Source organism: Physeter macrocephalus, chromosome 17 (genome assembly GCF_002837175.3).
Source record: "Physeter macrocephalus isolate SW-GA chromosome 17, ASM283717v5, whole genome shotgun sequence".
NCBI lineage: Eukaryota > Metazoa > Chordata > Mammalia > Artiodactyla > Physeteridae > Physeter > Physeter macrocephalus.
In genome coordinates this window covers 5805657-5820136 of record NC_041230.1, presented here as the reverse complement: position 1 = coordinate 5820136, position 14480 = coordinate 5805657, and the positions used below count along the sequence as shown (strand labels likewise).

Below are 14480 nucleotides of genomic sequence, written 5' to 3'. Positions count from 1 at the left end.
TCTCACTTTGTATGTATCCCTAGGTCTGAAGTGGGTTTCTTATAGACAGCATATATAAGAGTCTTGTTTTTGTATACATTCAGCTAGTCTGTGTCTTTTGGTTGGAGCATTTAATCCATTTATACTCAAGGTAATTACTGATATGTATGTTCCTATTACCATTTTCTTAATTGATTTGAGTTTGTTTTTGTGGGTCTTTTTCTTCTCTTGTATTTCCTGCTTAGAGAAGTTCCTTTAGCATTTGTTGTGAAGCTGGTTTGGTGGTGTTGAATTCTCATGGCTTTTGCTTGTCTGTAAAGCTTTTGATTTCTCCATGGAATCTGAATGAGATCCTTGCTGGGTAATCTTAGTTACAGGTTTTTCCCTTTCATCATTTAAAATATGTCCTGCCACTCCCTTCTGGCTTGCAGAGTTTCTGCTGAAAGGTCAGCTATTAACCTTATGGGGATTCCCTTGTATGTTATTTGTTGCTTTTCCCTTGCTGCTTTTAATATTTTTTCTTTGTATTTAATTTTTGATAGTTTGATTAATTTGTGTCTCAGCATATTTCTCTTTGGGTTTATCCTGTATGGGACTCTGCTCTTCCTGGACTTGAATGACTGTTTTCTTTTCCACGTTAGGGAAGTTATCAACTATAATCTCTTCAGATACTTCCTCAGACCCTTTCTTTTTCTCTTCCTCTTCTGGGACCACTATAATTCGAATGTTGGTGAGTTTAATGTTGTCCCAGTGGTCTCTGAGACTGTCCTCAATCTTTTCATTCTTTTTTCTTTATTCTGCTCTGAGGCAGTTATTTCCACTATCTTATCTTCCAGGTCACTTATCCATTCTTCTGCCTCAGTTATTCTACTATTGATTCTATTTTAAATTTCAGTTATTGTGTTATCATCACGTTTGTTTGCTCTTTAGTTCTTCTAGACCCTTGTTAAATGTTTCTTGTATTCTCTCCATTCTGTTTCCGAGATTTTGGATCATCTTTACTGTCAGTACTCTGAATTCTTTTTCAGGTAGGCTGCCTATTCTGTCTTCATTTATTTCGTATTGTAGGTTTTTACCTTGCTCTTTCGTCTGCCACATATTTTTTTGTTTTTTTGTTTTTTGATGGGTGGGGCTGTATTCCTGTCTTACTGGTTGTTTGGCCTGAGGCGTCCAGCACTGGAGTTTGCAGGCAGTAGGATAGAGCTGGGTCTTGGTGCCAAGATAAGGACCTCCAGGAGGCCTCACTCTGATTAATATTCCCTGGGGTCTGAGGTTCTCTGTTAGTCCAGTGGTTTGGAGTCAGAGCTCCCACCACAGGAGCTTGGGTCTGACCTCTGGCCTGGGAACAAAAATCCTGCAAGCCAGGTGGTGAAGCAAAAAAACAAAAATACAATCACAAAAAATTTAAAACAAAATAAAATTAGATAAAAAATATATTGGGAAAAATAATAATTGAAACAACTGCAATAAGGTAAAACAAAACCACAACAGAAAAAAAGCCAAAAGCAGCAGAACAATAACTATAAAAAATAAGATTAGAAAAAATATATATAAAGGGATCAACGTCAGTGAATCAACAAGGTAAAACAGAACCCCAATCTAAAAGGAAAAAAAAACAAAACAAAAAACCTTGGCTATGGCGGGGGGCGGCAGTGTGGAGTGTAGGCAGAGGTGGAACTCAGGCAGGGGCAGGGTTTAGGGTGGGGCAGGACCTAGGTGGGTGGGTGGGGTGACTGACGTTTGAGTGTGAGGTGGAGCCTAGGCACAGGACCCAGGCAGCCAGAAAAGGCCTTGGGGGCAGAGTCAAGGCAGGGCGACATTCAAGCGTGGGGTGGGGCCTCTGCTTAGGACCTGCCCGGAAGTGGAGAGGCAGCACATCCGAAGGGCTGCCTACAGAGTGTGGAGTTCTGGAGTTTGGAGGTAAGGCCCTCAGTGAGGGTGTGTGGGTGGGGTTTAGGCCCAGTGTGTTGGAGGGGGTCTCCGAGTACAGAGGTAGGGCCCTGGGGGTATAGGGGCGGGGCTTGGGTCTGTGGGCAGTAGGGAGGCTCCGAGGGCAGAGGATTAGGCCTGGGAGCCCAACAGGCTCCCTCGTGCCTAAGTGGACAGGGAAATCACTGCCCATGTTCCCTTCCATTCCTCCGCATCCCCCCATATCTCCCCCATTCCTGCTGGACCCCAACAGTGGGTGTAGGAACTCCTCCCCTCCCCCAACTACCCCTCAGGGGTGCCAGTTCTGTAGGTCCAGCATTTACTTTTGCTCCCCCTTCCCTCCCTCCCAATCCCTTAGGACCTGCGTGGCTGGAGGGGGCCTCTGTGAGCAGAGGATCAGGACCAGGAACTCAGCAGGCTCCCGGGGGCCCAAGAGGGCAGGGGAAACCTGGCCATGCTTCCTTTTTAAAAAAATTTTATTTATTTTTGGCTGTGTTGGGTCTTCGTTTCCGTGCGAGGGCTTTCTCTAGTTGCAGCGAGCAGGGGCCACTCTTCATCACGGTGCGCGGGCCTCTCACTGTCGTTTCCGTGCGAGGGCTTTCTCTAGTTGCAGCGAGCAGGGGCCACTCTTCATCACGGTGCGCGGGCCTCTCACTGTCGCGGCCTCTCGTTGTGGAGCAGAAGCTCCAGACACGCAGGCTCAGTAGTGTGGTTCACAGGCCTAGGTGCTCCGCAGCATGTGGGACCTTCTGAGACCAAGGCTCAAACCCGTGTCCCCTGCATTGGCAGGCAGATTCTCAACCACTGCACCACCAGGGAAGCCCCACGCTCCCTTTTGATTCTCTGCCCTCCCAATGGTCCCCCAATTTCCCCCATTGGGCATAGGATCCCTTCTCCCCCAGCCACCCCTCAGGGTTGCCAGTACAGTCCCACCTCCTCTTCTCCTTACCCCTCACTCCCCTGCCATGCCCCACATCCTACCCGGTCACTGGGGGTTCCTCCCATCCCTTTACGTGTCCGAGGTCCCCCACCGGTGCCTGGTAGGTGCCCTAGTTGTGTAGAGATGCAAATTCTGCATCAACCTAGTCTGAAATCTTGACTCCTCTCCCAAGTCATATTTTTGTGTGCACTTCTTTATTATCTCTAGATCATCTCAGGCCCGGTGTCTGTTCAGATCTTTACCCATTGTGAATACAGCTGTTTGGTTTCTCGTTCTTTTCACAAACTGAGTAAAATTTTTTTATCTGATATGTTTGGGAAATATATATTTCTCAGTGTGTGGCTTCTCTTTTTGCTTAGGGAGGAAGGTAATTCACAGAGGAGAATAACACATGCATCAGGTGTTACTGCTGTTTGTTTCCTCTTGTGTGAGGGCTTTTTGTTCCAAATCCTGCTTCGTGAGCTATGTGACCAGACCCATGGCTGCCCTCATACTGTCTACACCTTAAAGGAATCAAGAGATCTTCAATACATGTGTGCCTCAGCAAAGGGGAGCAGGGTGTACATCTCAGTGAAGGGAAACAGAAAAGGACACACCAAAATATGGAATTTCAGTGACCCCACAGCTCTAACACAATTATTTTTTTTTAAAAACCCTAAAATTTGAAGGCTCACACCTCCCACTTTCAAATGTTCTGAACACAACCCCAGGAAATGAAACACGGTGAAACTGACATGAGGATATATACTGAGATGAACAGAACTGAAAGGAAATCCAAGAAATAAACTCATCAGTCTGTGAGAAAGAGTCAAGAGACCCCAGGAAGAAGACTCATGTCTCTGGTGTGATAGCCAAAGACAAAGCTACCAGGGACCTAGAGCAGTGAAAAGACAGTCACCCTAACAACAACAACAACCTAGAATACGGAACATCATGACCCTAAAAGAGGACACCAGACTCCTTCCCCACACAAGACTCCTCCCCCATTTTTCCTCTGCTGGGGCCTCTGAGACAGACCTCCCTGCCCCCAGTAGCCCCAACCAGCAGTCCCTGTCAGGAAACATCCCCCCACCCCATTTCCTCACCTTTTCCTACCAGGCCAGCACCTCCCAGCAGGTCCAGAGGACACCTAGCTACCCTCCATGTGGATGCAGCTCTGCATTTTCCGGAAGCCAAAGCCCTGGCCTGTCCTGGAGAGAACTAACGCCTGTCAGCTCTGCACAGGGCCAAGCCCGTGGGCACAAGAGGCAGGTACCACATTGGTGAGAGAGGCTGGTTTGTCGCCCTCCACTGGCCAACTGGGAAAATGCAGGCAACACCCACTCCCACTTCAGTGAGGGCTGAGTTTTCTGCAGGCAGTCCCGCTCAATGCACTACACTCTGCAAATTCCAAGGGATGGAGGCCAATATCCCAGGACTTCTGGAACCCTAATTATAGGACAATTAGGAACCACGTGCCACGAAACGAATGTAGGCACAGACTTTACGACTCACACTAAAAGTCACTCCAAATTGTCTGCAGGCAAATTGAAAATATACAAAACCATAAAAAATTACAGAGGATCACAGAGAAGAATATCAACATGGCCATGGGTCTCGTCACATCCATCATGAGCTGTGATTTTCAACACACATCATGAAGAGCCCTCACACAAAAGGAAACAAAAAGTAACAACGATTACTTTATTAAATGAAAATTTCTCCATGCTGAAATGTCTTCTGGCTTTCGGCATAAGGTAAGCACAAACTGGAAGAAAAAACATATTTGCCAAACACAGATCGGATAAAGAATTTTTCCTCAGAGTAGACAAAGAACTAGAAAACAAACAGCTCCATTCAAGATAAGTCAAGATCTGAAGAGACACCAGGCCTATGAAGATATACAGATAATACATAAGCAGACCACTCCAAATTGTCTGCAGGCAAATTGAAAATATACAAAACCATAAAAAATTACAGAGGATCACAGAGAAGAATATCAACATGGCCATGGGTCTCGTCACATCCATCATGAGCTGTGATTTTCAACACACATCATGAAGAGCCCTCACACAAAAGGAAACAAAAAGTAACAACGATTACTTTATTAAATGAAAATTTCTCCATGCTGAAATGTCTTCTGGCTTTCGGCATAAGGTAAGCACAAACTGGAAGAAAAAACATATTTGCCAAACACAGATCGGATAAAGAATTTTTCCTCAGAGTAGACAAAGAACTAGAAAACAAACAGCTCCATTCAAGATAAGTCAAGATCTGAAGAGACACCAGGCCTATGAAGATATACAGATAATACATAAGCAGACAGAAATACGATCCAGATCGGACCTTATGAAGAATGCAAAATTACAACCACAAGACAGCACTACACACCTCTGAGTCCTGCTAACCTCTTCCCAAAATGACAATACCCATCACTGGAGGATGGGGAACAACAGCAACTCTCCTTTCTTGCTGATGAAACCCATATAACAGCCCACAGAGACACCATTGGGTACCATTTGCCAAAGCCAAAATAGTCTAACACCTGCACACCACCAGGCAGGTCTCCCAGCATTCACACTATTGATTTGAAAACCTGTAACAAAACCAAAACAATAACAATGTTTTGCACAGAAGCTCCACTCATACTGTCTACACCTTAAAGGAATCAAGAGGTCTTCAATACATGTGTGCCTCAGCAAAGGGGAGCAGAACAGAACACCCCGAAATATGGAATGTCAATGGACCCCACAGCTTAACATAATTATTTAAAAAAGAAAAACCTCGGGCTTCCATGGTGGCACAGTGGTTTAGAGTCCGCCTGCCGATGCAGGAGACACGGGTTCGTGCCCCGGTCCGGGAAGATTCCACATGCTGCAGAGCAGCTGGGCCCGTGAGCCATGGCTGCTGAGCCTGCGCGTCTGGAGCCTGTGCTCCGCAACGGGAGAGGCCACAACAGTGAGAGGCCCGCGTACCGCAAAAAAAAAACAAAACCAAAAACCCCTCAAGATAGAAGGCTCAGACCTCCCACTTTCAAAAGTTCTGAACAGAACCCCAAGAAATGAAACATGGTGAAACTGGCATAAGTATGTATATTGAGATGAATGGAATTCAAAGGATCTCCCAGAAATAAACCCATCAGTCTGTAAAGAATAGTCGAGAGACCCCGGCAAGAACACACACATCTCTGGTATGTCAGCTGAAGACAAAAGCTGCCAGGGACCTAGAGCAGTGAAAGGACAGTCACCCTAACAACGACAACAAAAAGACCTAGAATATGGAACATCATGACCCTAAAAGAGGGCACCAGACTCCTTCCCCACCCCACACAAGACTAAAAGTCACAATATTCCTCCCCATTTTTCCTCTGCTGGGGCCTCTGAGACAGACCTCCCTGCCCCCGGTAACACCAACCAGCAGCCTGTCAGGAAACATCCCCCCGCCCCACCATTTCCCCACCTTTCCCTACCAGGCCAGACGTCCCAGCAGGTCTAGAGGAAACCTAGCTAGCCTCCATGTGGATGCAGCTCTGCATTTTCCGGAAGCCAAAGCCCTGTCCTGTCCTGGAGAGACCTAACGCCTGTGAGCTGTGCTCAAGGCCAAGCCTGTGGGCAGAAGAGGAAGATCCCGCACTGGTGAGAGAGGCTGGTTTGTCACCCTCCACTGGCCAACTGGGAAAACGCAGGGGGCACCCACTCCCACTACAGTGGAGGCTGAATTTTTTGCAGGCAGTCCCGCTAAATGCACCACACTCTCCAGGTTCCAAGGGACGGAGGCCAATATCCCAGGACTTCTGGAACCCTAATTATAGGACAGTTAGGAACCACGTGCCACGAAACGAATGTAGGCACAGACTTTACGACTCACACTAAAAGTCACTCCAAATTGTCTGCAGGCAAATTGAAAATATACGAAACCATAAAAAATTACAGAGGATCACAGAGAAGAATATCGACATGGCCATGGGTCTCGTCACGTCCATCACGAGCTGTGATTTTCAACACACATTATGAAGAGCCCTCACAGGGGCTTCCCTGGTGGCGCAATGGTTGAGAATCTACCTGCCAATGCAGGGGACACGGGTTCGAGCCCTGGTCTGGGAAGATCCCACATGCCGCGGAGCAACTAGGCCCGTGAGCCATAATTACTGAGCCTGCGCGTCTGGAGCCTGTGCTCCGCAACAAGAGAGGCCGCGATAGTGAGAGGCCCGCGCACCGCGATGAAGAGTGGCCCCCACTCGCCGCAACTAGAGAAAGCCCTCGCACAGAAATGAAGACCCAACACAGCCAAAAATAAATAAATAAAATTAAAAAAAAAAAAGAGCCCTCACACAAGAGGAAACAAAAGGTAACAACAGTTACTTTTTTAAATGAAAATTTCTCCATGCTGAAATACCTTATGCCGAAAGCCAGAAAACAAGCCACAAACTGGAAGAAAAAACATATTTGCCAAACACAGATCAGATAAAGAATTTTTCCTCAGAGTAGACAAAGAACTTGAAAACAAAAGCTCCATTCAAGGTAAGTCAAGATCTGGAGACACTTGGCCTACAAAAATATACAGATAATACATAAGTGGACAGAAATATGATCCAGATCGGATTTATGAGGAATGCAAAATTATAACCACAAGACAGCAGTACATACCTCTGAGTCCTGCTAACCTCCCGAAATGACGATACCCATCACTGGAGGATGAGTAACAACAGCAACTCCCCTTTCTTGCTGATGAAATGGAGATAATGGCCCCTGGAGACACCGTTGGGCACCATGGTCCAAAGCCAAAATAGGCTAACACCTGCAGACCACCTGGTAGGCCTCCAAGCATTCATGCAGTTGCTTTGAAAACCTGTATACAAACAAAAACAAAAACGATGTTTTGCTCGGAAGCTCCACTCATGCTGTCTACACCTTAAAGGAATCAAGAGGTCTTCAATACATGTGTGCCTCAGCAAAGGGGAGGGGGGTGTACATATCAGCAAAGGGGAGCAGAAAAGAACACCTCGAAATATAGAATGTCAACAGACCCCACAGCTCTACCAGAGTTATTAAAAAACAAACAAACAAAAAACTCAAGATTGAAGGCTCAGACCTACCACTTTCAAATGTTCTGAACACAGCCCCTGGGAAGTGAAACACGGTGAAACTGGCATGAGGATATATACTGAGATGAATGGAATTGAAAGGTGATCCCAGAAATAAATCCATCGGTCTGTAGGGAAGAGTAAAGAGCCCCCAGGAAGAACACACACGTCCCTGGTGTGTTAGCTGAAGACAATGCTGCCAGGGACCTGGCAGGATGGTCATGCTAACAAAATAAAAAGACCTAGAATATGGAACATCATGACCCTAAAAGAGGACACCAGACTCCTTCCCCACCCCACACAAGACTGACTAAAATTCACAATTTTCCTCCCCCATTTATTCCTCTGCTGGGACCTCTGAGCTGGACCTCCCTGCCCCCAGTACCCCCAACCAGCAGCCCCCGTCAGGAAACATCTTCCCCTCATTTCCTCACCTTTCCCTACCAGGCCAGCACCTCCCAGCAGGTCCAGAGGAAACTTAGCTACCCTCCATGTGGATGCAGCTCTACATTTTCCCGAAGAAAATCGACACGGCCCTGTGTCTGGTCACGTCAGCCACAAGCTGTGATTTTTCAACACACACCCTGAAGAGCCCTTACACAAGAGGAAACAAAAAGCAACAACATGTACTTTATTAAATGAACATTTCTCCTCGCTGACATACCTTAATCTGAAAGCCAAAAGTGCAGCCACAAAAAAATGGAGGTAATGAATACAAAAAACAAAAAAAAGAAAACCTTGAAACTGGCAGAGAAAAATATTTGCTGAATACACATGGGATAAAAGAATATTTACTCACATTAAGACATAGAACTAGAAAAGCATCAACTACACTCAAAATACATAAACATCTGAAGAGACAGGATGGGCAACACCTGCAGATCTGGTGAAAGGGCCAAAGAGTATCTGCTTTTCAACTGTGTGCTCCTGTGCAGAAGATAGTGACAAAGCTGCCAGACAGGGCCGGAATGTGCAAAAGAGTCTGGGGCATTGATGCCATGGATTGAAATAAATTCAGTGGACTCCCCGATTTCATGGACATCTTTCCAGGACAGTTAAGAGCACAGATGGGCACTCACTAGGCGGGGATACGTTTCAGTGGTTGGCCAGGCAGTGATTCAATTGGAGGTGGTGAGCCTGGATGTAGAGGGTCCTGCTGGGAAACTCCTGGGACATTCCTGTAAGAAAAAGTTGAGTCCTATGCCAGGGCAATGGTTGTGAGGCTGGGTCATTGGGAAGAGGCAGTACAGATATTCAAGTGGCAGAATCTAGTACCGGGAGTTAGTTGTAGGACGGACGGCAAGGAAGGAGTCCCATCTATACTGATTTCTGGCTCAGACAACTGGACTTAACACTGCACCAACTGGCACATTGGAAGTAGATGGGCCACGAAGCAGGTACAGACAGACGATGAGCAGTTCAGGGATGGGTGTCAGACACGTTGTGAAAGCCCCGGTGGAATATAGGTATGCTCGTCTGAACTCTTGACTCCTGGTTCATTCTGCCTGCCCAGTTTTGTACATCACACCTCGTCAGTTTTAAAACACACATCCTTTTTCACTTCTCTGAAATCAGGATTTTTTAAATGACTGTGTGACATGGTTTAGTGGGCAGTGTACTTTTTTAGAGGTACATAAAATAGTGGTTCTTCTTACAATGGACGAAATGTTGGCTTTGGTGAAATACAATAATGTCTATCAAACTCAGAAGAAAATAATACATGAATCTCTCTCCTTATGTCCTAAATTTTACTGTGTTCCAAAAAGATCTTAAATACCCTTTCAAAATAAAGCTCATAGGACAGGACAATTTCTGTAAAAAGACAAAATCCATGCCTGGGATCGAATATTGGAAAGAATCCTCAGAAGGCCTGTCTCTCCCACAGGAGGGGTTATCAGTTGACTGTGTTTACAGCTCAAATAAAAACAACAGAATGGGAATCCCCTGATGGTCCAGTGGTTAAGAGTTGGCCTTTTCACACTTTCACTGCTGTGGCCCGGATTCAATCCGTGGTAGGGGAACTAAGATCCCAGAAGACTTTTGGCACAGCCCAAATAAAAACAAAAAACACAGAAGGACAAACAAGCTTCCAGAAGCTCCCAATCCTAAGAACTAAAACCCAAACCAGGAGAAAGAATAATCTAGAAAAAAAATAACAGGAATAAATTGACTTGCAGACAGCACAGAGATGGGTGTGGCCTGGAGGTCTCAGGAATGGCATCTTTAAAAAAGACTGGATTTGGTGGGGACTTAAGAGCTTCACTGCTGCTCTTCCCAAAAAGAATATGATGAAAGACAAGGCTCATTAATATCTTAGTGATACTGTTCAAGGGCTTCATACATCTTCACTGAACAAACATCTGAAGAACTGAACAAACATCTGAAGAACTCAACAAACATCTCCTGGGACAAACAAAACATTCTGAAAGAACAGCCTGTGTGCTTTCTAGACTGTTCTGTGGCACAGCACATAGCTGGGTCCACACTCATTTTGGGAGAAGCCAGCCTGCTGCCACATGCAGGAAGCAGAGCCTCTGACTCACTGAAAGTAGTGAGTCCTTCCACATTGGGGTTCACAATGCACACCACGTGGCTGCCTGCCTCCTCCACAGAAGCAAAACAAAACAAGGGCTCCAAGACGTCAGCATCTGAAACCCCAAGGGCTTTACTTCAACTCTCTTCTGAAACTTTGCATCTCCCCACCCATCACTGAATGCCAAGTCACCACTTTCCTTTCCACAGCTCTGACCTTTTCCAGCTTCTGTAACCAGGCTCTACTTGGGGCTAATAATAGCAATAGGACTTCCTTGGTGGTGCAGTGGTTAAGAATCAGCCTGCCAGTTCAGGGGACATGGGTTCAAGCCCTGGTCCAGGAAGATCCCAAATGCTGCGGAGCAACTAAGCCCATGCGCCACAACTACTGAGCCTGCACTCTAGAGCCCGTAAGCCACAACTACTGAGCCTGCATGCTACAACTACTGAAGCCTGCGTGCCTAGAGCCTGTGCTCCACAAGAGAAGCCACCATAATGAGAAGCCCACGCACCACAACAAAGAGTAGCCCCCGCTCGCCGCAACTAGAGAAAGCCTGCGTGCAGCAACAAAGACCAAACACAGCCAAAAATAAATATTAAAAAATAAATAAATAAATAAAACAAGAATAGCAATAAGTATGGAAGTGTTCATATTAACAGCTACAATTTTTGAGAATCTGCCACGTGCCATGCTTTGTTTATATGCTCTCATTTAATTCTCACACAAATTCCTTGGGAGCATGAATCCCATTTTCTTAATGAAATCCTGGACAGTGAAGGCAGAAAATATGGTTCCTATGTATCAGTTTAAAGAAAAATATCTTCTTTAAGTCAGAAGTGGGAGGAGGTGGTATATTAGTATTTGTTATATTATTCCCTATACGTTTATGTTTCCACAGCCAATTTCTTTTCATCAATAGAAAAATGAGCCTGAAGTTTACCACTCAGACTAAAAATACCACCACTACCAACACCAAGAGAATAGCAGGAAGAGGTGCTGCTGGCCGCTTGTACCCCCACACCCCGAGATGCCTTCACCTGGCTTATTTTGACTATTTAAAGACTGCATCTGAGGGAGAAACAGAGAAATAATAAGCAAAAGGACCAGATTCAGGAAACTCTTGTTCTACAAATACATGTGGCCAGAAGTCTTTAAATTGTTAGGCACAAACTCTTATTAAAAATAACGGTGCCAGAGAAGGACGTCAGCTCACCTCCTCTCACAAAAACACCAAAATCACAACTAACTGCTGTGACCACAACACAGCAAATCACAACAAAAAAACATTGGAACCTACCAAAAAAAATTATCCTACATCCAAAGACACAGAAGAAACCACAATGTGATGGTAGGAGGGGCACAATTGTGATAAAAATCCAATCCCATACCCACCAGGTAGGCAACGCACAAACTGGAAAATAATAATATTGCAGAGGTTCCCCCACAGCAGTGAAAGTTCTGAGCTCCACATCAGGCTCCCCAGCCTGGAGGTGTGGCATCTGGAGGAGGAGCCCCCAGAGTATCTGGCTTTAAAGACCAGTGGGGTTTGATCACAGGAACTCCACAGGACTTTGGGAAACAGAAACTCGACTCTTGGAGAGAGCATACAAAGTCTTGTGTGCATCAGGACCCAGGGGAAAAAGCAGTGACCTCATAGGAGCCTAGGCCAGACCTACCTGGTGGTATTGGAGAGTCTCCTGTAGAGGTGGGGTATGACTGTGGCTCAATGCAGGGACAAAGACACTGGTGGTGATAGTTCTGGGGGATTCTCATTGGCGTGAGCCCTCCTGGAGGCCACCGTTTTCTCACCAAGACCTGGCCCTACCCAACCTGTAGGCTCCAGTGCTGGGACTCCTCAGACCAAACCAACAGGGCAAGAACACATCTGCACCCATCAGCAGACAGGCTGCCTAAAGTCTTCCTGAGCTCACTGCTTCCCACTAAACACACCCCTTGACACAGCCCTGGCCACAAGAGGTACAAGACCCAGATCCATCCACCAGTGGGCACGAACCAGTTCCTCCCACCAGAAAGCCTGCACAAGCTTCTTAGACCAGCCTCATCCTCTAAGGGGCAGACATGAGAAGCAAGAAAAACTACAGCCATGCAGCCTGCAGAACGGAAACCGCAATCACAGAAGGTTAGACAAAATGAGATGGCAGAGGAATATATCCCAAATGAAGGAACAAGATAAAGCCCCAGAAGAACAACTAAGTGAAGTGGAGATAGTCGATCTACCCGAAAAAGTATTCAGAGTAAAGACAGTAAAGATGATCCAAGATCTTACAAAAAGAATGGAGGCACAGACTGAGAAGACAAAAGAAATGATTAACAAAGAGCTAGAAGATCTAAACAGAGATGAACAATAAGATAACTAAAATGAAAAATACACTAGACAGAATCGACAGCAGAATAAATGAGTCAGAAGAAAGGCTACGTGAGCTGGAAGACAGAATGGTGGAAATTCCTGCCATGGAACAGAATAAAGAATGAAAAGAAATGAGGACAGTATAAAAGACCTCTGGGACAACATTAAACACACCAACATTCACATTGTAGGGTTCCCAGAAGGAAAAGAGAGAAAGGACCTGAAAAAATATTTGAAAAGATAATAACTGAAAACTTCCCTAACATGGGAAAGGAAGCAGTCACCCAAGTCCAGGAAGCACAGAGAGCCCCAGTCAAGATAAACTGAAGGAGGAACACGCTGAGACACATAGTAGTCACTGACAAAAATTAAAGACAAAGATAAAAAATTAAAAGCAACAAGGGAAAAGCAACAAATAACATACAATGGAATTCCCATAAGGTATCAGCTAATTTTTCAACAGAAACTCTGCAGGCCAGAAGGTAGTGGAACCATATACTGAAAGTGATGAAAGGGAAGAACCTACAACAAAGAATACTCTACCCAGCAATCTCATTCAGATTCGAAGGAGAAATCAAAAGCTTTACAGACAAGCAAAAGCTAAGAGAATTCAGCAGCACTGGACCAGCTTTGCAACAAATGCTAAAGGAACTTCTCTAGGTGGAGAAAAAAAGAAAAGAAAAGAAAAAGGCCACAACTAGAAACAAGAAAATTATGAATGGAAAAACTCAGGGGTAAAGGCAAATATACAGAAAAAGTAGGAAAGCAACCAAACACAAATATGATATCAAAACCAGCAATCATGAGGAGAGTACAAACACAGGATACTGGAGATGCATTTGAAATTAAAAGAGCAGCAACTTAAAACAATCTTGTTTATATAGACTGCTATATCAAATCTCATGGTAATCACAAACCAAAATTCTACAATAGATACACACACCAAAAAAAAAAGGAATCCAAACACAACATTAAAGTTAGTCATCAAATCACAAGAGAAGAGGGAGTTCCCTGGCTATCCAGTGGTTAGGACTCAGCACTTTCACTGCTGTGGGCCCAGGTTCAATCTCTGGTCAGTGAACTAAGATCCTGCAAGCTGCACAGGACTGCCAAAAAACAAAAGATGTCTCAGTAAATCACAAGAGAAGAGAACAAAAGAGGAAGGGGAGAAAAAAGGCCTACAAAAACAAATCCAAAACAATTAACAAAACAGCAATAAGAACATACATATTGATAATTACCTTAAACGTAAACGGATTAAATGCTCCAACCAAAAGACATAGACTGGCTGAATGGATACAAAAACAAGAACAGTATATATGCTGTCTACAAGAGAGCCACTTCAGATCTAGGGACACATACAGACTGAAAGTGAGGAGATTGAAAAAGGTATTCCATGCAAATGGAAATCAAAAGAAAGCTGGAATAGCAATACTCATATCAGACAAAACAGATGTTAAAGACTGTTACAAGAGTCAAAGAAGGACACCACATAATGATCAAGGGATCAATCAAGAAGAAGATATAACAACTGTAAATATATATGCACTCAACATAGGAGCACCTCAATATATAAGGAAAATACTAACAGCCATAAAAGGAGAAATCAGCAGTAACACAATAGTGGGGGACTTTAACACCCCACTTTCATCAATGGACAGATCACCCA

General features: G+C 45.0%; 1 long non-coding RNA gene across 9 annotated transcripts in view; it reads right to left on the bottom strand.

Moving 5' to 3' along the window:
• Window positions 1-2394: 2394 nt before the first annotated feature.
• LOC112062464 (uncharacterized) overlaps window positions 2395-14480 on the bottom strand; it is a 29507-nt gene continuing 17421 nt past the window's right edge. For 6 of the 9 annotated variants that reach the window (XR_008615438.1, XR_008615434.1, XR_008615437.1 and 3 more), the window contains 4 exons: window positions 8345-8504; window positions 7474-7675; window positions 2487-2685; window positions 2395-2409 (listed from right to left, as the gene is read on the bottom strand). This is a non-coding gene — a long non-coding RNA (uncharacterized lncRNA). Of the gene's footprint in view, window positions 2410-2486; window positions 2686-7473; window positions 7676-7922; window positions 7950-8344; window positions 8505-14480 lie in introns of all 9 variants that reach the window. The other 3 variants (XR_008615439.1, XR_008615442.1, XR_008615435.1) reach the window with 2 other exon arrangements.